The sequence below is a fragment of the Carlito syrichta genome, unplaced genomic scaffold (assembly GCF_000164805.1).
Source record: "Carlito syrichta isolate Samal-C Ts95f unplaced genomic scaffold, Tarsius_syrichta-2.0.1 Scaffold313011, whole genome shotgun sequence".
Taxonomy (NCBI): Eukaryota; Metazoa; Chordata; class Mammalia; order Primates; family Tarsiidae; genus Carlito; species Carlito syrichta.
Genome location: NW_007257107.1, coordinates 495,698 through 507,192, shown reverse-complemented (window position 1 = coordinate 507,192; position 11,495 = coordinate 495,698). Strand labels below are relative to the sequence as shown.

Below are 11,495 nucleotides of genomic sequence, written 5' to 3'. Positions count from 1 at the left end.
ATATATATATATATATATACACACACGCACAAAAATGACACAGGGTATGTAGAATTTGAATGATATAGGACATGTTTTGGTGAAAGGGTTTTATTTCCAAATGTAACTAATTTATAATGAGTTTTGTTTTATGATGAAATTATCAAGCAAATTAAGTATCTTCATTTGTTATAAATAACATTAAAATGCACATTGAAATCCTCTATGACTAGGATTTAGGTAAAATGATAAACTTTCTTTGTGTTTATTGAAGTACTGCACTATCCATTGAATTACAAGAGGCAACATGATATAATGGATAGAATACATTCTTTTCTATCTTATCTTCAGTTTTTACTTTTGTTAGCTAAAAGCAGTGTGACCTCTAACCTTGTAGCTAAAAGCAGTGTGACCTCTAACCTTGTTATCCTCCTGGACCTTAATTTCCCTATCTGTGTTTAACACTATCCATATTTTTACTTTTTTATGTTTAACCTTGTTGTTTAACTCTAGTAGAGACAAACATGGAACATTATGGGTGGACTAGGAAGAGTATAGGGAAGGTGCACCCAACTCAGTCTAGGGGTTTATGAAATAGTTAAAAGATAGCATTCAAAACGTGTGAAACATGTATCATTTAATCATCCTTTGATCTTAAGCAAATTTTTAAAAAATCCACACTGTGTGCCAGGCAGTATTTTAGATGTTCAAATGGATGCACAGATAAATAAAACAGTATCTATCTCACATATTCCTTGCATCCTGGAAGGGCCCATGAAGTTCTGAAAGTGATAACTGTAATGTCAAGCAGCTGTGATGCATACCCTAACATGAAGTAACTAATAGATTTACAAAGCAAATGATCATGTATATTTCTTTTAATTTTTCAGGACCTATCAATGCCTGGCACAGAGCATATGCTCAGGAAATCTATAATGAGTAGTTTTAATGACCTGATCAGTTATTTGGCAATTTAAATAATTAAGTACCTAGGATTTCAGAGGAAAAAGATGCCATATGTCTTTGGGGCTATTAGAGAAGGGTTTAATAGAAAGGTGACAGTGTCACTTAAGATGCACAAATTATTAAAATTTTAGCTATTGTAGTGTAGAAGTCTAGGTAAAGGGAATTATATGAGTAGTTAAATAGTAGAAAAAATATTGCTTGTTGTTTTTGTCTGTCTGGATATTAGTTGGCTAAATAAAGAAGAAGTAGGAGAAAGTTTGTCATCTAACTAGAAAGTACCTTGTTGACTTTTATAGCACACTAAGAGTCTGTAGAATATGGTAGCATATTGGTGACACAAATAGGTTCAAATCTAAAGTATGTCACTTCCTGGATAGCTCACAATTTATCACATACACTTAGTTTTTTGCTACCTAATCTGTAAAGTAGAAGTAATAATGCAACATATCTATTTTACTCAGAGATGATACTTGTAAAATATTTGGTTTATTCTAGGCTCTCAGTAAATACTCTCTTCAGTTTTTATAATTTATTCTGTAGGTATAATATACCTACTGATTGGCGAAGGATCATTGAACAATGTTGTTGAGTCATATAGTTAATTAAAATTGTGTTTTGGAGCCGGGCTCGGTGGCTCAGCCTGTAATCCCACGCCTTTGGGAGGCTGAGGTGAGTGGATGGCCAGAGCCCGCGGGTTCGAGACCCACCTGGGCAGCGAGACCTCATCTCTACAATAAATCAAAAAATCAGCCGGGCGTGGTAGCGCATGCGTGTAATCCTGGCTACTCGGAAGGCTGAGGCGGAAGGATCGCCGGAGCCCAGCAGGTCGAGGCTGCGGTGGCCGGGAGCGGCCACTGCACTCCAGTCTGGGTGACAGAGTGAGACTCTAACTCAAAAAAAAACAAAAAAATTGTGTTTTGGAAAATTAATTTAGCAGAAGGGTAAGTGGAAGGATGAGAAGTTAAACATGGAGAAACCAGTCACTGAAACTATTAGGTATTAGATTATTAGGTATTAGGTAATAAGACCCTGACCTAGTGTGGTGGCAACAGGAAAAGAAAAGATTAGGATAAGAATTGCTTTAAATAAAATTACAAAGTCTTCTTATGTAAAAAAAAATGAAAATAAGTAGTACTCTTAATGGATGTGCATTGAAGAGTTTATTCCATTGACTGGTAGCTGCCGTCCACTTGTCTCTTGCCCTGACCCTCTCCTCTTCCTTCCCCAGATCCATCACTTAATCTAGTTCATTTTTGAGTACCAGAGATATACTAAGTTTTCTTAAGATCAGAGAGTCAAGAAGGATTCTGAATCTAGTTTTATTTCATTTTAAAGCCCATAATTCTTTCATTTAGCTAAATGTTTTTAAGATTCTTAATATGTTTTGTCAAATTTCTTTCACAAAAAATTGTGCCAAATGATACTTCCACCACCTTAGAATGGCTACCTTATTATGTCTTCACTGGATAATACTGTCTTGGGCAAATTTTTCTAAAAATAAATAAGTAGAAGTAGTAACTAATTTTAATTTTTACTTAACTTGTTATTTTATTTTTAATTCCATTGTAATTCCACAAAAGACTTTCTTAGTTAAATTTATTAATCTTTCCTTTTACAATTTTTTCAAATAATTTTTGAGTTTAAATAGGTTTTCCCCCTCACTAAAACTTGATAAATATTCAAATAGATTTTCCACCAATTTTTCCACGATGTGACTTATTTTTATTTCCATTTAATTGTTTGATTCATCTGGAATCTATTTTAGTTTCTGCCATATAATAGAAGATTTTAATTGTTTTCGGAAGTATGAAGAGAAACTTGTTAAAATATGGTCTTATTTATACAGCAACAGGAGTATGGTCAGTATTTTATCAAGTCTCTTTTGGATTTATGAGACTAGATTTATTTTTGGAACATTTATAGACTTTTATAAAATGATGAAATTTACTATAGTCATAATGTATAATATAGAAAATAAATATTATGAAATCTAATATTCTAAAAATATTGTTTTTAGAATTTGGGAGATGAGCTAATTAATGTCTATAAAGCCTCTTTCATGGCTGAGTTACAGAGAACACAAAAGTGCAATTGCTAACATGTTTGTCTATGTTAACTGTATAGTTAATCATTTAACCAGTTGGTGAAAGTGAGTCCTCAGTGGGGGTTTAATAGAATTACACATGTGCCACAAAATACTCATAATTCTTGACCTATTCTATTACACTCCCCTTTTCATGTACTGAATTTTTAATGTACATTAGTTATTTATGCATAGAATAAATAGTATTCTGATCCTGTGTTTTTTTATTGTAATTGTTGTTTGTCTTATTGATCTAACTAAAGCTTTCATATATTTGAAAACATAACACAAGAGGCAGTATCCATTCCTGTATTAGAGATGATTTAGAATTACTTGTACATGTACTTCCTGAGTTATAAACATCAAACTTGCAAATGCACTAAAACAGGTGATAGCATATAATGTAGTTAAGAACATGGGCTATGGACTCAGGCTACTGGGTTCTAATCCTAGATTTACCACTTTGTAAGTGTTCTAGTCTGTTTAACCTCTGTTTCTTGGATGAGAGTAAAAATATTTTAGAGTTGTGATACTTGAATTATTCAACTCATATGAAATACTTAGAAATTTGTCTGTCATGTAATGTTGAAAATGTTTTCTTGCTATTACAACATACTCTTTGTACTACCACTCTGTGGTTACCCACATAGCAAAAGGCTGTAGGGAGCAGTGGTACCACTTGGAGACCTCCTTGTGCCTCATTGTTTTTTCCCTCTCAGCTGTTTGCTTTTTCCTCAGTGGTATATGAACCATGCTTCCCTCTTTCTTTTTCACTGCTCCTAGATTACTTAAACAGACATTACCACTTAATAGTTTTCTCCTGGCTTATATACTTGTGTACAGTGTCTGTTAGAGTACACTTTAGATTGTTAAGTAAGATTAAGTGCTTGGGAAATCAAAGGAAAAATGCATTTGAGATTCCAAACAATTTTTATTAAACATACACACACAACTCTTAATGAAGAATAAGGTTAGGTTATTTTTTAAAATTAATTATAATGGGAAAAGCTAGAAAAGTATAAGATTGAGAAGGAAAAATGAAGGTAATAGGTACTAAAATTGTTATCATTATTCATTTTGTTTAATATATAAACATATTTATGATTTAATATCAGACAATATGCGTTAAGGGGACCCTGTTTCTGAGACTGTAATTGCAGCCTGTATAACTTTGTAAACAAAGCTACTCTCTGTATTTGATGTTTATAGGAGCCTATTCTTTCTCTGTGGTTTTATTTTGATTAGGGATATTTTGTTATGTTGAACTCAGTCTTAAAAACAATTTTTTATAGTTTATGATCCTCTTTCTTTTCTAAGTAGTCTGTCTAGCTTGGTCAAGTTGAAAATGATACTTCTCACTAAATTTTATCTCCAAATTGTCAATAAATTTTTAAGTGCTACAGGACCTAAAACCTCTGAGAAAGTTTACAGTCTAATGAGACGTTGATGTATTCTAATTCTGTGCAGTATTATTGTAGAAGTATGTAGAAGCTGAAATGTGAGTAGCTAGCTAGAAGAGAACAAGTAGATCTTCCTGTGAGTTAGGAATTGCTTTGTAGAAGAGGTGGCCCTTCAGCTGACTCTTAAAGAATGAGTGAAAATTTGGTAAACAAAGAGAAACACATTCGTAAAAGAAAGGGTCACACCAGATTCTCTCAGTAAGTAGTAGTTTGTTATGCACTTTAACCCCTAGCATCCTTGAATTGTATACAGAGAATGAATGGTGTGATTGAATGTGCATCTTAAAAAGATTATACTGACAACACTGTGGAGGACTGACTAGTCGGTGTGAAGGTCATGAGAACAGCAGGGAAGCAGATGCAGTAGATCTGGTAGAATGATGAGGACTAAACTGACACGTACACTATTTTAAGATTTGGGGAATACAGGGATGAGTAATTTTATACTTAAGCACATTTTAGTCAACTATGCAGTTTAACTATGAAAATAAATTCTATGTTTTCTGAGTTTTCTACAATGTTTATGTGTTGCTTTTTCAATAGAAAAAAGTGATACATTTTGTTAAGATAGGAAGAACTCTGCAAAAGGTTCACTGCCTATCCCAGTTCTTATATATAAGAATGTTCAATGAAGGGGAATTCCTTGGAGACATTCATGAGTCTTTACTCTTTACATTAAGAATATAAGAAAAATGTTTATTTTATTTCTTTGTTTTTGTGTATTTGTTTCATATGATTCTACAGAGGTTATGATAAAACAGGATAAACAGGCAATAAAATAATGACTTTTAAATTACTTTATGAAAATTGGCAGTATAGTCATTTGCAGAACCAGGATTCAAATCCTGTATTTGGAGAAAATTATTAATAAAATTAGATTATCCTGTCTCTTTTGGCTTTATTAACATGTCGAAAGTGTCCAGTGTGTGGAATATAAGCATAATTTGTAGTCAGTACATTCTCCTTCTCTGTTAAAGCCTGTCTTGAAACTCTTTATTTCCTTCCAGTATATTTTTATAAAATTTGAGAAAGAAAACTGGAGAAAGTTATATCATTTTCCCTTGTGTGCTCTTGTGCTTAGAAAGTATATATGGTATCAATACTCTTAAATTAGTTGGCATTTATATTACATTTGATAGTTTTTAAATTGCCATTAAATATCATGGTATTTTATATTTAGATAGTGTTTACATTATAAAGTTGTTTCATATACATTAGATCTCTTGAACTTTGCAGTAGATAAAATAGAACATAATTATTCTCATTTCAGAGATGAAGAAACTAAAACTAAAAGAGATTACTGGCGAATATGAAGTTGGGACTAGAACCCAGGTCCCTTGACAGTCAAGAAATTTGTACCATGATCAGGTTCCATTTTTGGCCACTAGGTGGTGATAATCTATTGTTAAGAGAAAATATTGATTTAGGTTTAACTTTAATCTAGGATGTATAGAACCTGACAAAGAATTATGAACAAATTCATCAAAATTTTGATAATATGTTTATATTATTAAATTATAAAATATGTTTATATTATCAAAATTTTGAAGCAGGAAGAAACACATGCTTCTGGAACTACACTTGAGTAATTTACATGGATGACCTAAATACACGTCATAGAGGGAATGGCTAAGGGAATTATGGTCCATTTATGGAACTGAATATTATATCATCATTAAGTAATATACACCCACAGAAGGTACTCAGTCAGTGTATGTTCAAGTAAACATAATTATAGTTTTGCAATTCTGTGGAAAGACTTTCAAATCAGTATCATATAAAAGAAAAAGCAAGATGCAATAATATACATATAGAGTGAGTTCAAAACTGTTAAAATGGATTTTTCTAAATGTCAGTATTAAATATGGGTAGTGAGATTTTGCAGACTCATTTTCCTCATTTGTATCTATGTGATAGAAACACTTTGCGCAGTGAGTGCATATTAATATATAAATTTTACAGTATTTAAAATTGAAGGGATTGCTGGAATTCCTAAGATAAAGCCTAGCACCAAAATTTCCAGGCTACCTTTTCTAAGCCTGTACAAGTTTCTTCTAAAGCCCTGCTAAGAGCTAAAACTTGAGAGTCATAGCATTCTTCTACTTTCATGGAACATACATATATTTTAATTAAACAACTTTAATGGCTTGACCTGTTATTCTGACAGTTCTTCAGAGAAGAAAGTAAATATTTTACTTATCCTGAAAATTTTGTATCATGGGATATAAACAAATAAATGTTAGGCATAATTTCTGTATTTCGAATCTTTTGAGGCTTTATGCACTTGTATGAAGAATAATTATAGTAGTATATAAATTAAATGGAAGAACTGTTGAAATTTGGGGTGGTGGTGGACTTTATTAGATTTTTGAAATCCTGTTCAGTTGATAAGCAAACTTTAATTGTGAAGGTTTTGTTTTGTTTTGTTTCTTAGGATTTTATTCTCAGATAGATTACCCTAATTTTCCCAGTATAGTTTTTTTAATAGATTGTTTCGGTTTTATTTTATATAAAGAGTTCATAAAGCCAGGTTTACTATTTTTTAACATGTTTTATTCAGCTTGTTAATCTTAAATATATGTTGAAATGTTAACTCTTGACATTTTAAATACTTTGCCAGCAACTATAAATACCCATTATAACCATTACTCACAATGAATTTACTATTTTGGTATTTACTTATTGAACAGTGTATTTTATATTAGATTCTAGACTCTTAGATGGAAAATTGAACTCAAATAACTAGTTCTTTGTGTTAAATTTTCTTCTATTAGGAAAAAATACACAAAGTCCCTTTTCACAGTAGTGTCCCATGCTAAAGGTGATTGTATTGTCAAAGACGGCTAGTGAGAAATTACAGATTACCTCACACAATTATAAATGGGTAAAGGACTTAGATTAAATCTTAAAATAATAAGATTTCAATGAGAACGTTTTTCTTTATTGTAGCTTGTAAGAATTGAACATGGAGTTAAATGCCTGCAGGATGCATTTATGTGTGTTTACAATGACATTTTATATGTGGGTAAAGGTTTTCTTTTTCTTTCTGTCTTTTCTTAGGGTAGACTGGTCCCATCAAGGACTCTGAAACCACATAAAGTGATTACCTCTCCTGGTCGTTAAAAATCAAAAGTTAGGGATACTATTAACATTAACATTTTCTTGATAGTTATGCTTTTAAAATTACTTTTTAATGTAAGTTTTGCTTACCAAACTATTGTATTTATATTTTACCTTTTAATTTATCTTTATCTTAGCTTCCAACTAATCTTTTTATGAATTTATTTTTCTTTACTTATGAATTTTGAAACTTTGAAAAATCATTATTATAACTTAGATGATCTTGAACTTTATTGTCCAATATAGTAGCTACCAGCAACATATGACTTTTAAAATTTAAATGTAAACTAGTTTAAATTAAATAAAATTTAAAATTTAGTTCTTCAGTCACACTAATCATATTTCAGATATTTGTTAACTGCATTTGGCAGACACATAATTCAAACTCTTGAATTTCTCAAAAAAAAAAAAAAACCCCAAAAAAACAACTTTGCTCCTGCGGTGTTGGTAGCATATAGATTTCTTTTAAAATATGACCATATTTTCACTTTTTTTTTTTTTACTGATTAGAAGATATTGTCTAGACATAGACTCTTTTCCCCCATATCTGGCTTCTTTCTTCCTCTCCCTCAGGGAGCAACCTCTGGCTAAGACTGAACTCTGAAGGAGACATGGGATGCAGGTGATTGAGCAGCAATGTAGGCAGTGTAAGCATCATATAGCAATCTGAATAGTTAACTTGCTAGATAATAAAACTGCTTGCTGTACTGTCCTGAGGCGTGGACTCTTTACCAACTGACCAGCCACCGTCAGTGCCTCCCATAGGTTTTAATAAACTGATGTCTTTCCCTGCTGTGATTTCTTTGATAGTTAAACATTACGTGCAAGCTCTCTTGGATTTGGTGCTAATGTGTTACTCTCATTACACTTAGTTTTGAATTATTTGCCACATAGCTGTGATTCTCAAACATCTGAATTATGCAATAAGATCTTTTAGAATTAGACATATGCTGTGAGTTTTTGTTAGTGGGTCTGGGATTGAGTCTAAAATTTTTATTTTTAAGAAGCCAGATTAGGAATGAACGTCCTGGAGCATACCAATCGTTCATCCTAGATTTTTTAAAGCTTTACTTTTATATCAGATTAACTCTTTATAGAACTACATTTCCTGATGATAAAATCGTCTCCTTGTAAAAATATGCTTATTGAACTACAGTTTACATTCAATAAATTATATGTACTAGGCCCACTATTCTAAACATAGGAAATACACTGATGAATAAAACAGAAATCACTGCTACCATAATCTTTGTATTCAAGTGATTTTTAAATCTTTATGTTCCAGAATTTTATTACAGTAGAAGTGGCTGTATGTAGAATGTCTGATTTTGAGTCTTATGTTTAATAAAGATTCACTTAATAAATTCCACTAAGGAATTTCAGTGCTAGGAAAAGTTCTTAGTATGATTTGTTATTATTCCTTCCATTATTACTACCTTGCTACAGAAACTGTTAAATACCAGTTACACCCTTCAATTACTGCCCCTACTCCAATATCATTGTCTATGAGTCTACTCTTTTGTTCTGGATCTCTCACTCTCCATTCAAATCTCATCTCTTCCTCTCGTGCATTTCCCTGCCCCATTTTAGGGATGTAGTTTTATTATTAATGGTGTGTTTGATTATAAGCAGCCTGGAATTCTTTTTTAAGGAAATAGGCTAGAAGGAACAGAGGGGAGATTAGAAGAGATGAAGGAAGTGAACATTTGCTAAGATCTGTGGCACCTTTATGAAAGTTAGAATTGTGTTCTGGGAGAGACGAATTCTTATTATACTCAAAGTAGTTTTGTATATTTACAATAACTAAAATTTGAAAGCCTTTGAGATTTTGGTTTTTACAACTGATTATTAAGCATCTGTATTTATAAGCTTAGTGGCAACTCTAGAGATCATCTAGTTCAGCTATCTAATTTTACTAGAAATGAAATTCTGCATATTAACTAATTTACACAAAGACGTTTAGCTTGAGAATGTCACAGGTAGGATTGAAACCCAGCTTTCCTTATTTTCAGACTGGTCCTTCTCTTTCCACCAAGCTTTTAAGTTAGAAAATGTCTTTATAATAAGAAATGTTTGCAAATGTTTGTATTACTTTCATCCTATAACATATGATTTCTAAAAATTCAATTGAACTTTTATTGAGTTGTCACAGTATGACTAGCACTATACTCAGCATTGGGCATGTGAAGATGAAGCTGACTCTCATTAGTATGTGTGCGCCAGAAAGGCAGAGACACACTGTTCAGCTCATTATAAGCACTCAATCAACACTTGATGATGGAAGAAATAACTGTTTTTTTACCCTTAAGGATTTCAAAATCTTAAGAACTAGTTTATATTCAGTAGATTAAGTCTTGATAAGATTTTATTTCAAAGTGTGTTTGCTTTATAATACACATAATGTTATTACATTAAAAAATTTTAGGAGCAAAGATAAATTTATAACTGGAATTGTGGCAAAAAAATAATAAAGCTTAGGATTCGTTCTGCATACTTAAAATGAATCTTTAACTACCAGAAATACGAATCTTGTCTAATACGGTAAGCTCTTCATATCCAAATGGTACATATCAAAGATTTACTAATGTACAAATTCACTAATAATGTAACTTTTAACCTTTTGGGGATTCTAATGCACATATGCATATTTTTCACAAAATTTTAAGATATTTATGCTCTTTTCTCCCCCACCAAGCTCATTCATGAGCCTCTAATTAGATATGTCTGCATCTGAGGTTATTGGATGTTTTGAAAGAGCCTTTCTGGTATTTCTTGTCTATAGTAGGCTACTGCTACTGATGGGACCTTATTATTTCTTTCTGGTGTGTTGAAAATCACAGATATAATACTTACACAAGGTCATTGTTTATGTATATACTCTTTTTAGAAATCTAAACGTTGCAAGGCTGGCAATCCTGAGTCCAGAATCCCATTCTGGACAAGGTAAAGTAGTCCTATTTTAATAAATATCAAAAGATGGTAGAAAGTGCATTAAACTCTTCTGCAAGAGATCTGAATTCTAAAATTTCTAGCTTTACATCTAAAATAAGGGGTACAGTCTTAAAATGGGTCACCTTCTCTTCTTGGACCATAGTTCCTTCATTATAAAAGGAGGATATTATAGCAAATTCAGATTTATGGGTTCTAGAATATCCACTTTAAATAAAGGATTAGACTGAAAATTAGGAGATCTAAATTCTACATCAAAGTATATTTTTGTATTTCTACAAGTGTGTGGCTACCTAATTAACATTCTATATTTATTTTCTCATGAAACATAAATGTAACTTAACTTTCATCATACTGAATCTCTGATGTGTAGTCAGGCTTGGATTTGCCATTCTGTTTGCTGCTTGTCATGTCGTGCACCTATCTCCATGTTCTGTGATGGATGTGTTTTCTCATCAAAGTGCCTGGGACAAGAGTGTGTGTATTTTAACCTGCATCTCTCCAGTGACTAGCACAGTGTTTGGCACATAAAAGACAATAACATTTGTCAAATGAATAAATATTTTTTTCAAGCTCTATTTTTCACAAAACAAAGGTATATATGTTTTATTCTTATTATATAATAGTAACTCTTGTTTCCAAAATAGTATTGTAACCTAAAAATGTATTAACTAGCTCACCAAAGTTTTGTTTATCCTTCCTAATTCAAAATTCACTAAGCATCTATTATATGGCATGCAGTGGAAACATAACTCCTCATGGACAAATAAGACAAAATGGTGCATGTTGTTGTTATTATTATTATTATTATTATTATTATTTTGAGTTGGAGTCTCACTCAGTCGCCCAGACTGGAGGGCAGTGGCTGCTCCTGGCCACCGCAGTCTCAACCTGCTGGGCTCTGGCGGTCCTTCTGCCTCAGCCTTCCAAGTAGCTGG

The 11,495-nt window shown here is 32.1% G+C and overlaps 1 protein-coding gene across 3 annotated transcripts in view; it reads left to right on the top strand.

Moving 5' to 3' along the window:
- Positions 1 to 11,495, top strand: part of LYPLAL1 (lysophospholipase like 1) — a 29,495-nt gene that overhangs the window by 15,552 nt on the left and 2,448 nt on the right. The gene's annotated exons all lie outside the window — the stretch shown is intronic.